Source organism: Ammospiza caudacuta, unplaced genomic scaffold (assembly GCF_027887145.1).
Source record: "Ammospiza caudacuta isolate bAmmCau1 unplaced genomic scaffold, bAmmCau1.pri scaffold_61, whole genome shotgun sequence".
Taxonomy (NCBI): Eukaryota; Metazoa; Chordata; class Aves; order Passeriformes; family Passerellidae; genus Ammospiza; species Ammospiza caudacuta.
In genome coordinates this window covers 300,269-317,083 of record NW_026683129.1, presented here as the reverse complement: position 1 = coordinate 317,083, position 16,815 = coordinate 300,269, and the positions used below count along the sequence as shown (strand labels likewise).

General features: G+C 51.6%; 1 non-coding gene across 1 annotated transcript; it reads right to left on the bottom strand.

The window, feature by feature from the left end:
- Positions 1–8,568: 8,568 nt before the first annotated feature.
- TRNAE-CUC (transfer RNA glutamic acid (anticodon CUC)) lies at positions 8,569–8,640 on the bottom strand. The gene has a single exon. It is a non-coding gene; the product is annotated as a tRNA-Glu (tRNA).
- Positions 8,641–16,815: the final 8,175 nt, after the last annotated feature.

Here is a 16,815-nt window from a genome sequence, read left to right as displayed (position 1 = left end):
AATGTTTTGATTTGGAAACACCTTGGAGAGGGCCCAGAGGTGTCCCAAGGAGGGGTTTGGAGGCCTTGGGCACATGAGCACTGTATAGGGACAATGGAACTCTGTGCTCAGTGGGTTGGAGACTGAGGACAGTGGAGCAGAGCCATGAGAGTGTTTAAAGAGCAGCTTCGGGGATGGTGGATCCTTTTGATATAATGGAAAACAGCCAGAGAGAGGAAGTATTAATGTTAAGGGCAGCTGGGGAGGCCCAGAATGGCACCAGGAGAAAGGAATTTCCCTGCCAGGGAAGGGCTGTGGTGCAGCACAGCCCCCAGCAGGAGCCTGGAGCAGCCCAAGGCTTTGTGTGGGCAGGCAGAGGCAGGCAGGAGGCAGAGCTGTCAGCAAAGGAAGGGCCCAGCCAGGTGGGGCAGCCAGGGGATGCCGACAGCCTGCAGGGACAGAGGCGCAGGGCAGGGACACCGTGGGACAGCCTGGGCTGCACAGGGCACAGGGATGGGCAGCAGCTGCAAGACAGCCCTGCCAGAGCCAACTTGGGCAGCACTTTGGCCATGGCTGCTGGGCCTGGGCCTGAGGCAGGAGCAGGAGACAAGTGACCCTTGCAGGCCTGGGGCCTCATTGCCTCCTTGTCCCTGCTCAGCAGCCTGGCAGGGGCCGCCCCATGCTCCTGCCCTTGCCATTGCACATCCCCACATGCCAGTGCCCATGCTGGGAAGAGCCCTGAGCAAGGAGGGAGGGACAGGATCTGCCTGGCCAGGGGCTGGGGCTCAGGCCTTGGCCCTTTGCATTCCTGAAACACATCCCCACCATTTCCCTCATCCAAGCCCTGGCACTCAGAGCAGCTGAGGAGTCACATCCAGGGGTGTCCCCAAGGCTCAGGATTGGGGCCAGGCCAGTGAAATCTCTTTATTGCTGATCTGGACGAGGCCATCGAGGGCACCCTCAGTCAGTTCCCAGGTGAGCCCAGGCTGGGTGGCAGTGTGACTGTGCTGGAGGGCAGGAAGCCCTACAGAGGGATCTGGACAGGCTGGAGCCATGGGCCCAGGACAGTTGGATGAGGTTCACCAAGGCCAAGGGCCACGTCCTGCCCTGGGCTCACAACCACCCCAAATCCCTGGCTGTGCCCTGCCCCTGATCCCCACAGCCTGTCCTGTTTCCTTCAGTCCCTGCATTTCCAGGGACTTTCTGGGAAAACGGAGCTCTGCTCTGGCAATGGAGGGAGGTGCAGGTGCCACCACTGGAGTGGGAACCACAACTCATCAGGTCTGTGTCCTTTGAGGGACAGGACCTGGTGAGACTCAGAGGCACAGAAAGTTTCTCTTCATGGCCAGCAGACCATAGTTGAACAGGACACAATTTAATAACAATAACACTCTTCCCTGAGCTATGTGCAATGTCCCAACAGTGTCTGAGGAGTTCACCCTTGTCCTGGTTTAGGGCAAATTTGTTAAAGAATCTGCAAAGGAGGGCCCCTCCAGAAAGCAAGCACACACGGCCCCTCCCCCTCCACACTGGTTCGGGAAGAATTCCTCGGAGACAGGTGGAAAGAACCTGTTTATTTGACAGGCACAGCACCCCCCAGCACACAAAATGAACAATACCTGATGACACCGCTCTGAGAAAGATGACAAAATCAGAAACTCTCTTTTGAGGGTGGTTGCTCTGTTCTCAGTCCCCCCAGTGCTGGCCAGCTGCTGCAGCCAAATGGTGCAAACCCTCGGTGTTCCCAGGTCCCAGTCCGGAACAGGTTCGAGATGGTCACAGAAACAGGAGAGGAAAAACAGTCCAGGAAGGAATTTGGAATGTTTAGCTAAACTAGCTAATAAGCAGAAGCAAAAGCGAGAGCAGAAGCAAGAGCAGAAAAGAGAGCAAGCAAAGCAGCAAGCTGAAAGCAAGAAGTGAAAAACAGCCCTATGTACTGCCCGTCTCTGTGTCCCTGATAAGAGAAACCCAAACAAAACTTCCACTCTTCAGAGCTGGTCTTAAAGGCACAGAACAGATGAATGGGGATACAAGCATCATAACGTCACCCCAGGACATTCCACCCCTTATCCCCATATCATCAACATACTACAACACATCATGCATTATTCATACAAAATTTCCATCTGTTCCTCCAAAATTACAAGCAATACCCATCATGCCTTCATCACATCCCCACACTGGACCACTGAATCCAGGCCCTATATTACAGAGCTGCAGGATTCCCCTTGTCACTTTACTCACTTAAAGCTCCATCTATCACTTGCTCAGACCTTCAACACTTACACATTTCCTTCTCCATCTTCCACTTGCCCAGACCTTCAACACTTACACATTTTCTTCTATCTCATGTCTGTATGGTTTAATGTACAGACAATGGCAGTAACATCCAATGAACAGTGATATTGCACATCATTCTTAGCCCACAATCAGATCTCCCTGAGGTACACAACGTGTCGTTCCATCTCTTTGCATTGTCCACCATGTGCAACCTGGTCCCTGAGCAAAAACAACCCCACGAATGGGTTTGTCTGTACTCGAGGCAGAATTGATCCACACAGTCTTCCCTAACAAACCTCTGATATGTACCACTGGAACTTTGTCTCCTTCTATTATATTCAGGGACTCGGACTGGGCAGGACCTACTCGGCTGGTGGAACCTCGGGTGTTAACTAACCAGGTGGCCTTTGCTAAATGCTGCTCCCAATTTTTGAAAGATCCCGCACCCAAAGCTTTCAACTGGGTTTTTAGTTGAACCTCTCTACCTTTCCTGCAGATGGTGCATGGTAGGGGATATGGTACACCCACTCAATGCCATGTTCCCTAGCCCAGGTGTTGATAAGGCTGTTGAAGGGTGAGTGGATCTTGCTGACCACCCCTTGGCTCTCCAATTCTCGGATCATCTTATGGATGGGGATCACAGCATCTTGAGTGGTCCTATACTGCCATCGATGCACTATGGAAGTGGCAATTGGCACTCATTGCTCTTCTCCCATCAGTCATCCTACTGCAGATGGATTCTCAGACAACCCAGGTGAGGTGTTCAATTGCTGGATGCCCTCTGTCTTTACAGCAGCTATTCCAAATGCCCATCTGAGTCCTTTTGGGTCTTTGAAGTACCCACTACGAAGGTAGTCTATGCCCAAAATACACGGGGCCTCTGGGCCAGTCACAATAGGATGCTTCTTCCACTCATTTCCCGTTAGACTCACATCAGCCTCCACCAGAGTGAAATTCTGGGATCCCCCTGTCACACCAGCAATAGAAACAGACTCTGTCCCCACATGTCTTGATGGGATTAATGTGCATTGTGCACCAGTATCAGCCAAAGCTTTGTACTCTTGTGGTTCCGATGTGCCAGGCCAACGAATCCACACAGACCAGAAAACACAATTTTCCCTGGCCTCTACCTGGCTAGAGGCAGGGCCCCTCTAAGCCTGGTTATCCTTCTTTCCCTGGGCATATGTTTTGGATGTTCCTTCGAGGGGATCAGACATGTCATCATCATCATACCTGGCCGTTCAGCTACGGGCAACTGGAGCTGCGTTCCTTCTGGTAGCTTCCTTCAGTTCACGCACCCGTCGTGCCAGAACAGCAGTAGGTTTCCTATCCCACCTTCTCATGTTTTCCCCACAATCACGCAGGTAAAACCACAGCTCAGCTCATGGGGTGTACCTTCTCTCACCATCTGGGAAACGTCTGCCTTGGATACCAGAACCTCGGATCTGTACTGATGAAATTTGGAGAAGGTCTTCTTTAATCTCCTCTCTAAGCTTCTTGTGATTCTCCTCTATCTTATCCTCTAGATTCTGCAGACGTGTTTCTACCGCTGCGATTCTGGCATGTGTCGGGCCATGTACAGCATCTGCATATGCTCGGAGCTTCCTTGCCATGTCAAGCACAGTCTCATCCCTCTCATCCCTCTTCATGATGGCTAAGGCAGAAGCATATTCACGTGGCCCAAGTCATACAAGTTTTCACCACATCACAGACGTGCATGGTACTAAGTCTAGGTTCCTAGTTGTTAAATCATCTGAGAAGACAATCTCTGCCACTGCCATTTCTCTCAGGCGTTGGATCCCTTGCTCTATGGTCTTCCACTGAGTTGTTGCATATAGAGATCATCTGCACACAGGTATCTTCGTGCAACACTATCCAAGACCTGTGCCCAGAGGCTGTGTGGATTAGCCCCCCTCATCATTTCTTGGTCGATGACAGGATCCTGTGACAGGGATCCCAAATGCCTGGCTTCAGTGCCATCCAGAACTGTAGCCTCGCCTGCAGCATCCCAGAGACGGACCAGCCAACTAATTATGGATTCATCAGGTCGTCGTGTGTAATCCTTCCGTAGGCCACGAAGGTCCTTCAGGGAAAAGGACTCAATATTTGCATCTGATCTTGCACCTGCTGCTTTGACTCCTGATTTTATGTTAGGAGGCATTGAGGTTCCTTCTCCTTCATCATCGTCATCATCATCATCCACTGGTTGATAGGTCTTGTCTGTGCTTTTCCCACTTCTAGTGCTGGTAGCAACAGCCATGGGTTTAGATGCTGGCTTTGAGCCTGGAGTGTGAGCTGCAGCCTGAGTCACCGGGACAGTTGCTGATTTATCTCCCTGACCCCTGCCTCTGTCTGCTGCCTGACAGTATCTAGCAGTGTGCGATAAGCATATGCCAGGGCCCAGCTCACTGCAATGACCTTCCTCTCCTTAGGCTCATCCTGGTACTTCTCTTTCAGATATTTCCCCACCTCAGCTGGGTTCTGAATTTGTTCATGGGGAAAATCCCAGGCTATAGGGTCAGAGAATTCCTTCAGGATTTGGCCCATCTCCTCCCATTTTCCACACCACTTAGGATTTTCCACACCGGGGTTTACTCCTGAGTCAGGGGTCTCATCAGCCCGTCTAGAAATCTCACCCCTCATTCTAGAGAAGCAGCAGGCTGTATAGAGGAAGGTTACCAGATTGAACACCAGGAAGATGGTTTCTTTAACATTGAGGGGAAACTGAATATCCTTCACTAGTGATGCAAATAATTCATAGGAGAAGAAGGAAAGCAGAGGCTTAAAACCCTCATTCCCTCCTGCTCCTCCTGCAACAAACTGGATGCATAACCATAGCCATGAACCATTCATACCTGGAGCAGACCCTAGCATGTTTATAAACTTCTTGCACATCATTGCCACCAAGCCCAGCAGGATAGCTACTCTGGTCACTGCCCCTCTGATGTAGAAACTACACAATAGGGGCAATACCAAAGCTATTTCTGGATAAGAAAATAAACCTAGGGACCATAGAGGTAGTAAAATCTCAAAAAACCCTAGGGACCAGAAATGCATGCAAACCTTCATCCCAGTAGACATTATGAATTAAAAAAAAATGGCTATTAGCTGATTTAAATGAACACAGAGTAATAGCAACCAAAATGCAGCCAAAAAAGGGTTTTTCCACTCTCTATCTCGCCCCCAGGATGGGTGCCAATATTTTGTCCTTGTTTAGGGCAAATTTGTTAAAGAATCTGCAAAGGAGGGCCCCTCCAGAAAGCAAACCCCACACGGACCTTCCCCCCAGCCAGTTTGGGAAAAAAAATTCCTTGGAGAGAGGTGGAAAGAACCTGTTTATTTCAGGCACAGCACCCCCCAGTGCACAAAATGAACAATACCTGATGACACTGCTCTGAGAAAGATGACAAAATCAGAAAGTCTCTTTCGGGGGTGGTTGCTCTGTTCTCAGTCCCTCCGGTGCTGGGGCAGCTGCTGCAGCCGAAAGATATTCCCGGGTCCCTGTGCGGAGCAGGTACGAGATGGTCAAAGAAACAGGAGAGGAGAAACAGTCCAGGAAGGGATGTGGACGGTTAAATAGAACTAGCTAATAAGCAGAGACCAAAGCAGAGCAGAAGCAAGAGCAGAAAAGGGAGCAAGCAAAGCAGCGAGATGAAAGCAAGAAGCGAAAACCAGCCCTATGTACTGCTCGTCCCTGTGCCCCTGATAAGAGAAACCCAAACAAAACTTCTACTCTTCAGAGTCAGTCTTAAAGGCACAGAACAGATGAATGGGGATACAAGAATCATAACGTCACCCAAGGACAGAGGGGAAGATATGAGGGACATGGCATGGATACATTAAAAAAAAAAAAAAAAAAAAGAAAAAAATGTTTCCCAAAGTCAAAGCCATCAAAATACAGGCAGGCCATACACCATCAAGTGCAGGCACATGCAGCAAAGCTTGCCAAAATTGATCCCCACTGAAAGCCAAAACAGAAAAGAAGGACTTACAAACATGCTGGAATGGAGACACCATCCAAGGAATTGCAATTGGAGGAGAAAAAAAGAAAATTTGAGAAATTTAGTGACTCTAAGAAAATGGCCTGAGATTATATCAGGTGCAGTGCAAAGGACCAAAACATGCCAAAACTAAGCTCACAGATGTTGCAAAAGAAGGGGAAAAAGTCAAGGAGGAAGACACAACTTACAGGGGAAGATATGAGGGACATGGCATGGACACTTCAGAAAACAACCAAAAAAAGAAAAAAAATCTTTCCCAAAGTCAAGGCCATCAAAAAGCATGGCATGCCATCAAGGGCAGAGACATGCACCAAAGATTCCTCTATTGGTCCCCATTGAAATCGCAGGATTCCTTTTCCCTTCCCGAAAATGAAATTTCCTTTCGGGAAGGGAAAAGAAATCTTGGGAATCACAAAATAAAGGCTTAGAAATACTCGGGAAAGGAGATAGGTTCAAATGAAATGCAATTGAAAAAAAGCAGAAAATCGGGAATTTTAGTGTCTTCAAAAAATAGCCTGTGAGGAAATCAGCTGCATTGCAAAGGACCAAAACATGCTAAAACTAAGCTCACAGATGTTGCAACAGTAGGGGAAAATGTCAAGGAGGAAGACATAACTTGGAGGGGAAGATATGAGAGACTTGGCATGGATACTACATAAAAAAAAAAAAAAAAAGAAGAAAGAAAAAAAATCTTTCCCAAAGTCAAAGCCATCAAAATGCAGGCAGGCCATACACCATGAAGTGCAGGCAAATGCAGCACAGCAAAACTGATCCCCACTGAAGGCCAAAACAGAAAAGAAGGACTTACAAACGCACTGGAATGGAGATACCTTCAAAGGAATTGCAATTGGAGGAGAAAAAAAGAAAATTTGGCATATTTAGTGACTCTAAGAAAATGGCCCAGTATTATATCAGGTGCAGTGCAAAGGACCAAAACATGCCAAAACTAAGCTCACAGATTATGGTGGTTTGGCCAGGAAGAAGTGGGAATTCTGGGATGCTGTGTTCAAACCAATGGGTGCTCAGATTTTGATATTGGCACCTGGGGTAGCCAGTGGGGTTTGGACACACCTCTGAGAACACACAGGAGTTAAAAGCAGAGCTTCAGCCGTGGGAGGCTCTCTTGGGACTTCGAGGGACCTCGGAGGTTGGATCTCCCTTCCCCCGTTCAGCTGCTGCTGCTGGGCGGAGGGGGGGCAGCCATGTGTTAGGCCTGGGCCTGGACAGAGATGGGAGGTGAGGAGGCCCTGGAGGATGGAAGGGTGGAGGAGCCCCAAGAGACAGCCATCGGGCAGCCATCCCTTCCCCCGAGGAGAGAGAGAGAGGAGAGCCAGCGTCTGAATTTTATACCGGCCGGCCCAGGAGGAAAAGGGGGGAGGAATGCAGTGAGGAGGTGCCGGCCGGAGCAGCAGCGAGTGGGGGAGTGCCGGAGCTCTGGGACAGGCAGAGACTGAATTTTTAACCCCTTTCTTTCATGATTGGGATGTCGCAAAAATGCTGATCCTCCTCAGAGCTGAATAAGAAGAGAGAGAAGAGATGAGATAACCAAGGACCTGGCCCGAAGGACGTGGAGAAGGCTGGCTGAGGGGAGAGAGAGATGATTGGAGTGGCCTTTTGGCTGGACTTTTCTTGTGTAACCATAGACTCAGTTTTATTCCTGTGACACAGAGACTGCACTTAGGGGGAGGCAGTGCCTCGGAACCAGGAGGGTTCATTGTGCGGACCCCTCGGCCCCAGGGGTTTGGAAAAAAATGGGGGGAACAGATGTCCCAAAGCAGAGACTGTGCCTTTTTGGAATGAGACAAGGCATCCTTAAAAGACAACCCTAAAAGCAGCTCTGGTCCATGCACAGTGGTGAGAGCACTGGGCATGGAAGGAAGATGTCACAAGCAGCAAAAGGACTTTCCGGGCAGTGCCGAGTGACATGGAAGCACACGAGGTTTCAGCGTGTTTCCAGGGGAAGCCTATGGTGCAAGAAAGACTCCTCTCCTCTTCATGGACTGAAGTTTGAGTATTCTAAAGGGTGGTGCCAGACTGGGCAGTTGGTGATTTGGGGGAATGTATTGGATTGGGAAATTTTTGGGTGATGGGGAGGAGGAAAGTGCTTTGTTGTAAGGTTTTAAATTTTTTTTTTTTTCCTTATAGGCTTTTCCTTCTTTTCTTGTATTTTAGGTAATAAAGTTTTCTTTATGTTTAAGCTGGCACCTGCTTTGCTTATTCCTGGTCACATCTCACAGCAGACACCAGGGAGAGGGTATACTCATGGGGGCACTGGCTCTGTGCCAGGCCCGAACCATGAAATTTTTGGTTCCCTGACCAGGAATCGAACCCGGGCCGCGGCGGTGAGAGCACCGAATCCTAACCACTAGAACACCAGGGAGAGGGCAATTCATGAATTTGTCCAGGTTTAGAGCAAATTTGGGGAAGAATCCCCCAAAGGAGCTCCGGTGCGAAAAGCAGATCCAATCGACCCCTTCCCCCAGGAGGAAAAAATACCTCCTTGGAGAAAGGTGGAAAAAAACTTGTTTATTAAACAATAAGACCAAAACACTATCAAAACAATGAGACCCCTTGCCACTCTAAAAGAGATGACAAACTGAGAAAACGCCGGGCTCAAGCAGCAGCTCACGCAGTCTCTGATCAGTCCCTCCACTGCTGGAATTGTCGCAGGCCAGGCCCAGCCCGGTGGGCGGCAGCTGCAGCTGCCGCTGCTCTCCTGGGTGTTCAGTCCAGAGCAGTTTCAAGAGGTCAAAAGAAAAAGGGAAAAAAAACAGTCCAGGGAACTTCTTTGCCTCAGCTAGCAAACACTAACTAAAAAGCAAAAGAAGAGCTCTGTCCCGCTGTCTGTCCACCCGCAGACAAAACAGTCAGGAGCAGGAATGTGGAGATGTGAGTGCAGTGTCTGAAAACAAACGCGCTTCTTCTCTCCCCCCCTTCACTCTCTGTAACACTCTTAAAGGTACAAAACTTATTATTATTCAACATAAACAGAATGAGACGATTGGGGATAAAAGAATCATATAGCCAATCCAGGACACTGTGCCATGGACTGTGGGGCCATCTGTGCCTCTCTGCCCTGCTCTCCAGGCCTCCTGTGTAGTACTGCATTCTGCAGCCAGATTCCTGAAGAGAAGGAATCTCGAACAAATGCCAGAGGTTGATCAGACATGGAGGTTCTGCGAGAGCCTGGTAAGAGCAGCCAAGAATCCTCATCTTGGACAAGGCCCCTGAAGGCAGTGCTCAGTGTGCAGGGCTGGAAGCTGTGCTCCTGCCCGCTACTGCAGCCAGAGGCCGTGCGGGCTCTTCTCCTGGCTCCCATGGGCCCGAGCCAGGTGCCCATGGAGCCCCAGCCCGGCGGGGCTGCGGGCCGGCACCGCGGCTCCCCGGGCAGCAGCCGGCCCTCTGGCCCTGCCCTCGGGAGCCCTTGGCCAGCGGCTGCTGGCCGCGCCTCAGGGCTGTGCGGCATGGGGAGGCCGGGGCTGGGCGCAGGCAGCGCCCGGCCCAGGAGCAGAGCCCGCACCAACCCTTCCCTCCTGCCGCTCTCTGCAGCTGGCAGAGGACAGGAGCCGAGCGGCCGAGTACCTGCGTCGGGCCCTGCCCTACCTGCAGAGCCCACAGGAGCGCCTGCAAGAGGCGGCCATCAGGTTCATGTGTGAGCCACGAGCCCGAGCTGCCCTTCCCCTCCCCGGCCTGGCCAGCTGCAGCTCGGCCCCAGCCCCGCCTGCTGCCCCGGCAGCGCCAGCCGGACCCGGCGCCGTGGAGCCCCGCCCAGCCTGGGCATCGCTGCTGCCGCCCTCTGGCAGCCGTGCCCTGGGGCGGCAGCGTGCGGCAAGGGCCGGCCTGAGCCCTGCCGGGCCAGCGGCCCGTGTGGCCACAGCGCCGGCAGCGCCGGTGGCAGGGAGCTGTGCCGCTGGCGCCGTGACAGGTTCTGTGTTCACAGGCATGGCCGGGCGGCACCTGAGGGGGCAGCAGCAAGAGCTCCAGCTGATCTGCAGTGGTGAGTGAGTGAGGGCAGCGGGCTGACCGCGGGGGCTGGCGGGGGCAGCTGCAAGCCCTGCCCCGGCTGCGGAGGGCTCTGCTCCCGTGAGATTTCAGAGCCACGTGTGCCATTCGTGGCCAGCACCTTCAGACTGAGCCCCTTGCTCCCTGCTCCCTGCGGGCCATGGCAAGAGATGGCCGGGATGGCCCTGACAGGGGCCTCTCCTCGTCTTTCTGCACATGTGGAATCTGACCTTGCCTCTGTTCCTCTCTCTTGCAGCCCTTGAAGAAATGGCATATGACAACAGTCCTGCCATCAGAGATGCTGCAGTTGAATTTTGTTTAGTTCTCCGGGCTGTACAGAGCGCTCCCTACTCCCCGTGGCGCAGGCTGCGAGATCGATTCCGCAGTGCATGGAGGAAATGGCCTCGTCTGTGCGGCACTGCCTTGCTGTTCTGCTGGAGCTCCCCGGAGAGGTGATCTGCAAGACTGTCTGCTGGGGCCATTTGAGCCAGCAGAAATTTTCTTTTTTTTCTTCAAGATTTTTGTATTTGTATTTTTGTTGGTTTTCAGCATGTCAATATAGAATATCTTTCAATACACAGAGTCCCAGGATCTTTCTTTTCCTGCACCGGGTCTAGAAGGCATAGGGGAAGAGGGGGAAAAGGGTGCTTGTGCACAGCCAACGGCCCAGGCGTGCAGTGTCACAGGGAAAATGGCCAGAAGCCCCTTGGCCTTTGGTGGTTCTGCTGAAGCCTTTGTGCTGCCCACAGAGTGGCTGGGCAGGGGCCAGAGCTGAAGGGATCCCTGCCAGAGCGGTGCCGGGAGATGGCCACAAGCCCTGTGCCAGGCGGGAAGGGCCATCGTGTCCTCCTGCCCGGGTGCTGCTGGCTGCTTTGCTGAGAGCTCCCAGGCACCTCTGGATGGGGCTCCTCTGGAGCTGCTGTGGGGCTGCAGCACTGCTGCCTGCAAGCTTGGCCAGGCTGGGGGAGACCCTGAGGGGCTGAGGCACTGCTAAGCCTTGAGCAATTGGCTGTCAGAGGCCATAGGCAGCCCCCTGGAATCAGGCGTGGAACCCTGGTCCTGGCCTTTCAGGGCTGTGAGGCCAGCTGTTGTGGGGCTGGGCGTGTGCCTTCCCTGTGCTCCAGACTGCAGCCTCCCACCCCTCAGCCTTAGGCATTGAGCTCCACTGCCTGATTGCCAAGTCTTTTTCCTGTTGCTGTGGGGGAGGCCGAGCTCTGTGGCTTTAGGCCCCATTGAGCCAGAAGAGCAGCAGCTTTGAGCCCACAGAGGACACAGAAAGGCTTTCTTAGACCACGAGCGTTCCTGTCCTTCCCAGGCCAGGGACACATGAGAGTGCAGCGGGCACCTTCAGAGTGCCACGCTGGCTTTGCACTGGGCCACCTCCCTGTGCTGTGCACGGCTGGCTCTTTGCTTTGCCGCTCTCGGCCTTGTGTCGTCGTACTCCTTTGGCTGCCTGCAGCCAGGGGCAGCCCTATCAGGAGGCTGAAAGGCCCCGTCTCCAACATCTCAAGGGGGAAATGGAGCTCTCCCGGCCCTCAGCCCACGCTGTAAGCAGAGCAGAGCCTTTTCCCCAGCCCCAATGGCTTTCTGCCTGCTTCTGGCCCCTGGCCACCATGACCCACTGCACTCGCTCTGAGTCACCTACAGCATGCCTGGTGCCTCTTGATTTGCTGACCCTGGGATGTGAGGCTCACTGAGGGAAAGGTGGCTGTCCCAGTGCTGAGGGCACACGTGGCTCACTGAGCAGACTTGAGGCTTCCCCAGCAGCTTGCAGGTGCCTTAGGTGTCATGTTACAGTGCTTGTGCTCCTGCCTCCTCCTGTCCCTCTTCTCACCCTCACCCATCCTGCACCCTCTGACCTACCTTCAATAAATCCTGTTGCATCAGACACGGTGTCAAGAGCCCTCCTTCGGCTGCCGGTCGAGCGCACATTACAACCTCCGGGCATGAGAGCAAGGTGGGCTGGGGGAGCTGCTCTCTCAGACCAAGAGGGAACGGCTCTCCACAGCACCTGCCCATGGACCTTCCCCGCACCAAATAAAATCATCTCCAAGTTTAGCTAGTGAGCTAGTAAGGTAGAACTCATTCATTGCCCGGAAATCTGGCACTAGTCTCTAAGTTCCATTAGGTTTCTTTATTGCTAACACACCAGTATTAAATTTTGACTCCCATTCTTCCAATTGTCCTGATGTCAGGAATTTATTGGTTGTTGGCTCTATTCCTTTCCTAGCTTCTAATCTTCAAGGGTATTGCTTTCTGACTACTGGCCTAACTCTTGTCTGTAGCTCAATTTTCATAGGGTCTGCTCGTTTGGATGTTCCTGGGCTATGAGTATCCCATACTCTTGGATACACCTGATGCAATACTTGCTCTAAATAGTTCTTCTTGTTTGTTGCTCTTGTGTCAATTGTCAGTCCTACTGCTAAAAGTGCTCATTTGTCTTCAGGTACCTTCCATTTAAGTTTTCTTTTTCTAAACAGAACTGTTGCTTCCAAATTTTCAAGCAAATCCCTGCCTAGGACAGATTTGGCTTAGTTGGGTAAATAAAGAAACTGATGTATTCCCAGCTTCTTCTTGATTTTACATTGAAGTGGTTTCAGGAAGAAAACTTTTTCTGGCTGGCCTATAGTGGCTCCTATTGCTTGAGATAGTTTTCACTTTTGGGTATCAGCGCTTGATTCAAGAGTGAAAATGTGTCTCAACAATTTCTTAAAAATTCAACTTCTTTATCATTCTTTAGCTGTATTTTAACCGGTGGCCTGCTAGGGTAAGAATTGCCAGTCTCGGTCATTTCTTATCATCTAGAGTGGCTGCAAGAGTTTTGTGTACTTTGTCTGCTAACTCTGGGCACTGGAGTTATTTCCAGTGTCCTGATTTCTTACAAGATGCACATTGATTTGGCCCCAGCTTGGTCTGTGGCTGCTTTGAACCTCCTCTGCCTCTGATATTGTTGCCCCTGCCTCTGCTTCATCCAGAGGCGTGCCACGTCCTCTCCCTGGTGCCGATCCAGAGCTGCCACCATGGCTGCAGGGAGCTCTTTTCCTTTTTCTCTCTCTTGATTATCATCCACTTTCTATGCTTTTCTCACCCATGCCTTTAAGTCTCTCTTTACAGGCTCTTTCAGCTTCTCAAGTTTCTGCCTGACATCTGGGTTAGATTGCCCTGACATCAGGGAAACCCACTGCTGCTTTGCCATATGCGACCAGGGATCCAGGGCTGTGCCTTTACGTGCAGCTGCTCAGAGCCTGTCCACAAAGTCGGTGGGTGACTCGTGCTGTCCCTGTGTAACGTTATCTCTTACTGACCAAGTCATTGCTTTTGGAAGGGCATTTTTTAATTCCAATGTGACTAGTTCCTGGTATCTGGTTAACAGTGCACAGCTGCCTGCATCGTTCCCGTCCCACAAAGGGCTTACAATAGGACACAGCTGGTCCACTGTACCTTGTAAGGCTCCACTAGCAATTTGTGCCTGCACACGTGCTCTGGCTACCTTGATCACCAACTCTTCTGCTGGTTGTGTTAGCTCTGTCAACATGAAATCAGTATCACCTCACTCTGGCTCTTGATTCTTGACTATGAACTCCAGTCTTTTTGCTACTTTGCTAGGGTTTTCTCTATCCATTGTAACCTTTTCCCACCAGCTGTTCAGGTCACCAGTAGAAAAGCAGATGTTCACCCTCATGGCTCCTCCTGGGGGACTCGAGACTTGCCTTAAGGGGGTGACTAAAGGCAAAGCTTTCTTGGTTTTATTCCTTGGCTTGCTTGTCACTGGGGGTCTCTGAAATTGTCCCCTCACCTGGGGACAATTATTCATCTCATCCTCACTGCCATTTGGCTTTCATTCAGGGGCCGGAGTGGTTGCCTGAGGGGGAGTGTACCTGAGCTGGCCTGGACTAACTCGGCTCTAAGTCTTGGACACATAGAACACAATCTTCCTGGTGCATTGGAGCCAATTTCAAACATCTCTGCCCTATGCTGAATGCTGAACAACATCTCTTTCTTTTCTGCCTCTTATCTGTTTCCAAAGTGAGGACTAAAGGTCCTGTGGGGCCAAATCAAAGCCACATTCTTTCTGACACTCAGCTTTATTCTTCAGGGTGAAAAACATGTCTGCATATATCACAGGATCTCATTTTTCTTCTAACATCAACTGTAACAGTGTATGGTAAAGTTCCATTAGGGGGTGACTTCTCACCACTTTCTAATGGATACCAAGCCTACCACTGGGAAGAGTATTTCTTCCGATTACTGTTCCTTCAAAAATTACCCTCTGGGATTCCTCCCAAATCTTTCTCATCTGCTAAATTACATTCTAGTGGACTCTTTTTAATACCACCTTTACTTCTTGTGTTATTCATTCTTCATGCTATCTACATTTCCAAACTTATCAGGATGTATTAGTACTTCTCTTTTTCTTCTCTTTATCCCCTGTAGACTACACTTAATCCCTATGGGCTGTCTCTAAGTCACCCTGCACCAATATACTTTCTCATAGTCCTAAACAAGCAATGAAAACAAAAGGATTCCACGTTCCACACAATCTACAAGGAATTGGGGTATGATCGGACATAAAACGAGTTTTGTAAAACACTGCCTGAATTCATACTCAGGAGTATATACTCATGTAAACCTAGAGGTCACAACCCTTGACTTTTGATGGAGTGTCTAAAAGCGTAGGTGACTGCTCCATGTTGCTCAAACTCTTCTCAAACTCAGACGGGCTTGGTGCTGTGCCCCTTTCCCTGGGGTATTCCGGTTCGTGTTTATTTATCAGTTATCGTAGAATGGTTTGTTTTCATGTACCCCGTATTTTCCCCAAGTTGGGTAACCGCTAGGTTATGCCCTCCCTCAAAGCTGTCCCTCATGCCATTCCCCACTCTTTGTTCCAGCTCCTTCCCTGACTCTCAAAATAATCCAGCTCTTTATTCCTGAACCTTCCCTGTCACTTTTGCCTTGGACCGATCCCTGACTGCACCCCCCCTTTGGAATTCCTCTGTTGCTGGAAGCCCCACTGGCCCATGGGACCTCCCCTCTCCCCTCATCTGTCCTAATTAGTGCCAAGCAACTGATGGAATCCCCTCGCTCCTCCCCTGCAGATTCCTTCTTGCTCAATCGTTTGTATCCACCCCCTGAGTTGTACCCCGATAAAATCCCGTGCACAGAAGTGCTGGCGACTCTCGTGCTGAATCCTTCCCTTGGAATAAACCTTTGCCTGTGGAACCTCGCCATTGAGGAGCCTCCTCCTTCTCTTTGGCCTGCTCTGTGCTGCAGTTAGTAGATCCTGAACCACTGAGCAGTGGCTCGCCAGGGTCAGCCGCGGGCAGAACCCACGCCTTGGCCGTTCCCCACTCCTGGCGCAGCGCCGCAGTTTTGCCAAGAGCCAGCCCGGGCTCAGCTGGGCTGCGTCCATGGGGAACCCGTCCCAGTGCCCGACCGTGCTCTGGGTGAAAAACCTTTTCCTGCTATGGAAATGAAACTTGCCCTGTCCCAGCTGCCTGCCCTTTGCTCCAGTCCTGTCACTGGTCCCAACAGTGACGAGAGCTGCAGCAGCCCCTCTGATTCCCCTCAGGAGGATGTTGAAGACCACAATGACGCCCTTTACCCTCTTCCAGGCTGAACAAAGTGGCCTCAGCTGCATCTAGGCCTTCCCCTCCAGACCACACTCCATCCTTGCAGTCCTCCTTTGCATTCTGCCTAATGGCTTCATAACTTTTTCTGTTGTGCTGCCCAAAACTGCGCCCGTCTGCTTGCAGCGCTTCTCTTGGCTGCTGCTTCAGGGTGTGGCCACCATCATCAGAGACACAGAAGAGCTTCTCCTCCCAGAGTTGTCCTTATCCTCCGCACTTCCACGTCTCTGCCTTGATGTTCACTGGGGAACTTGCCACTTTGTGGCCGCTCCTTGCTGTGCTCAGCAGGGACACAGTTTTGTTTGGACATGAGCTGCCAGAGCAAGACGTGCAGCAACTGAGGCTGAGAATAGCAGAGGCTGAGCAGATTCCATTTTTTCCAGAATGTGGGAAAGAGAGTGAGAAAAGCGCAAGGAAATTTCAGACTGTTACTTTGCAATTTAATTGCCCTGGGAAACTCAGCAATGGATGGTGCTCTGGTGCTACTGCAAATGCCTTCCATGAGAAAAATTCATTTCAGGAAGGAGCAACATCATCTGACAGAGACCAAGTGTGTCAGCAGTTGCTCCAGGTGCTTCTTCCATCAGCCCCTGCAGGAAGGAGCACAGCCACTAATGCATGTGGGCTTTGGCTCCTTCTGGCACAGAAGCCCCCCGGGGGCACAGGTCTCTGGGGCAGGAGTCAGGCACCAGCGCTGACAGGGCTCGGGAGTGGCAGGTCTGCTTGGCCGGGGACGCTGCCACACCTGCTGATGTCAGCGCTCCCCGGGCCCCAGGCCTCAGAGCAGCATTCGTGCCCGGGCCCGCACGTTCCTTGTGCCTTTAACACCGCCGGGTTTAGGATGGCCGCCAGCCGGGACGTGTCCCAAAGAGGCCCTGCCAGCTTCCCTGCAAGGCCCCGTGCCCTTCCCAGCGCGGCTGCGTCGG